This window comes from Lotus japonicus, chromosome 4 (genome assembly GCF_012489685.1).
Source record: "Lotus japonicus ecotype B-129 chromosome 4, LjGifu_v1.2".
NCBI lineage: Eukaryota > Viridiplantae > Streptophyta > Magnoliopsida > Fabales > Fabaceae > Lotus > Lotus japonicus.
This window is the reverse complement of record NC_080044.1, coordinates 35,252,924-35,256,215: the sequence shown is the minus strand read 5'-3', so window position 1 is coordinate 35,256,215 and position 3,292 is coordinate 35,252,924.

Here is a 3,292-nt window from a genome sequence, read left to right as displayed (position 1 = left end):
TTTGTTCACTCCAAAATCTGAAAATCTCTCCCCCTTTTACCCTCAAACCCGCGGCCTATATAGACTCCAAGGGCATTCACAACCTTTTCTTTCAATTTGAAATGAGACATGAAATTAATGCTCATCAATTTCTCATTATTCCCTCAACAAAACTGATTTGCATTGACTAAGGAGACATAACCCCCAAATCATTACCACAAATTAAGCACAACCAAGTCAAACAAGTCTTCCCTCATTCCTTCCTCATGGAATTCGGCCATGGCACCATGCTTGGCCTCCAAGCAACTCAAACTCATTCATCTTGGGATCCTTGACCTTATAAAAATTATATCCTAGCCCTTAAGTACCATTATCACTTCCATATTAATAATACTTCACACTACAAGGCATCAAGGGAATTCACAAATCATAAGCAAACCATACTTTATTATTTATTCTAAACTAAATAATTTTATTCATCAAAGTAGGGTCTTACAATTAGGGTGGAGACGCTTGCGCCCGGCGCGAGATTTTAGAGAAACCCAAGCGTGGGACTGCAGAGACTTGGGTTCTACGGCGTAGAAGAAAAAGAAGTGGGTGATTGAAGGCTCAAGGCCGACCGCGTCGTCGTAGATTATATCCGCTGAGCTGCCCTGATCCAAGAGTACTAGCCTTACGTTGAAACTATTGATCCTTACCATGACCACTATGGGATCATCCTTGTGGGTCATGATCCCTTCAAAATCATTCGTTAACACTTCTATATCCGGATGTTGAAAACCCAACAGAATCTCTTGTACTCGGGGGGAAATTGTACAACCTTAGCAGCAAGAGCGCTCATCAGCTTGGCTTTGGTGAAATTCATTTCTCCTGAAAAGGGAAAGCAAAACGTTAGCGAAACAAGAGGAATTAAAGGAAAAGTGGCAGAATATATGTGGAACGACATAAGGAGAAAGCATGAAATGATTCGAGGCGAGGAGAGTTCGTGACCTAAAAACTGGGAAAAAATGTTTTCATGAGCAGCCTTTAGCAGTTTGTAGCATTCGAGCATGGGGTATTTGGCGAAGAAGCTAAGGATGATCTTGTCTTCGTCACTCAACGATGCCTCCGATGTTTTGGTAACATTATGGGGGACCTCGGTCCAGTAATAGGGAAAAAGGGCGGTCCCGTGTCACAAGGTTAAGACCTCGGGATACGAGGGACAAACAAGTGCACGGAAGTATCGGCGTGCAAAACCGTGTTTGGCGTTACTCTTATTAGGGTGGAGACGCTTGCGCCCGACGCGGGATTTTAGACAAACCCAAGCGTGGGACCTCAGAGACTTGGGTTCTACAGCGTAGAAGAAAAAGAAGTGGGTGATTGAAGGCTTAAGGCCGACCGCGTCGCCGTAGATTATATCCGCCGAGCTGCCCTGATCCAAGAGTACTAGCCTTACGTTGAAACTATTGATCCTTACCATGACCACTATGGGTTCATCCTTGTGGGTCTTGATCCCTTTAAAATCATTCGTTAACACTTCTATATCCGGATGTTGAAAACCCAACATAATCTCTTGTACTCGGGGGGAAATTGTACAACCTTAGCAGCAAGAGCGCTCATCAGCTCGGCTTTGGTGAACTTAATTTCTCCTGAAAAAGGAAAGCAAACGTTAGCGAATTTAAAGGAATTAAAGGAAAAGTGGTAGAATATATGTGGAACGACATAAGGAGAAAGCATGAAATGATTCGTGGCGAGGAGATTCGTGACCTAAAAACTGGGAAAAGATGTTTTCACGAGCAGCCTTTAGCAGTTTGTAGCATTCGAGCATGGGGTATTTGGCAAAGAAGCTAAGGATCATCTTGTCTTCGTCGCTCAACGATGCCTCCGATGTTTTGGTCACATTATGGGGGGCCTCGGTCCAGTAAAAGGGAAAAAAGGGCGGTCCCGTGTCACAAGGTTAAGACCTCGGGATACGAGGGACGGACAATTACACAGAAGTACCGGCGTGCAATACCGTGTTTGGCGTTACTCTTATAAGGGTGGAGACGCTTGCGCCCGGCGCGGGATTTTAGAGAAACCCAAGCGTGGGACCGCAAAGACTTGGGTTCTACGGCGTAGAAGAAAAAGAAGTGGGTGATTGAAGGCTCAAGGCCGACCGCGTCGCCGTAGATTATATCCGCCGAGCTGCCCTGATCCAAGAGTACTAGCCTTACGTTGAAACTATTGATCCTTACCATGACCACTATGGGATCATCCTTGTGGGTCTTGATCCCTTCAAAATCATTCGTTAACACTTCTATATCCAGATGTTGAAAACCCAACAGAATCTCTTGTTCTCGGGGGGAAATTGTACAACCTTGGTTGCAAGAGCGCTCATCAGCTCGGCTTTGGTGAAATTCATTTCTCCTGAAAAGAGAAAGCAAAACGTTAGCGAAATTAAAGGAATTAAAGGAAAACTAGCAGAATATATGTCGAACGACATAAAGAGAAAGCATGAAAGGATTCGTGGCTAGGAGAGATCGTGACCTAACAACTGGGAAAAGATGTTTTCACGAGCAGCCTTTAGCTGTAGGGTGCTTTCGAGGATGGAGAATTTGACGAAGAAGATGAGGATGATCTTGTCTTCGTCGCTCAACGATGCCTCCGACATTTTGGGAACATCATGGGGGGCCTCGGTAGAGTAAAAGGGAAATAGGGTGGTCCCGTGTCACAAGGTTAAGACCTCGGGATACGATGGATGGACAATTACACGGAAGTACCGGTGGGCAAAACCATCTTTGGCGTTACTCTTATAAGGGTGGAGACGCTGGCGCCCGGCGCGGGATTTTAGGAAACCCAAGCCCGGGACCGCAGAGACTTAGGTTCTACAGCGTAGAAGAAAAAGAAGTGGGTGATTGTAGGCTCAAGGCCGACCGCGTCGCCGTAGATTATATCCGCCGAGCTGCCTTAGTACTTGCCTTACGTTGAAACTATTCATCCTTTCCATTACCACTATGTGATCATCCTTTTGGGTCTTGATCGCTTAAAAATCAACCGACGACACAACTATATCTGGATGCTGAAAACCAAACAAAATCTCTTGTACTCGAGGGGAAATTGTACAACCTTAGCAGCAAGAGCGCTCATTAGCTCGGCTTTGGTGAACTTCATTTCTCCTGAAAATGGAAAGCAAACGTTAGCGATATTAAAGGAATTAAAGGAAAAGTTGCAAAATATATGTCGAACGACATAAGGAGAAAGCATGAAATGATTCGTGGCGAGGAGAGTTCGTGACCTAAAAACTGGGAAAAGATGTTTTCACGAGCAACCTTTAGCAGTTTGGAGCATTCGAGGA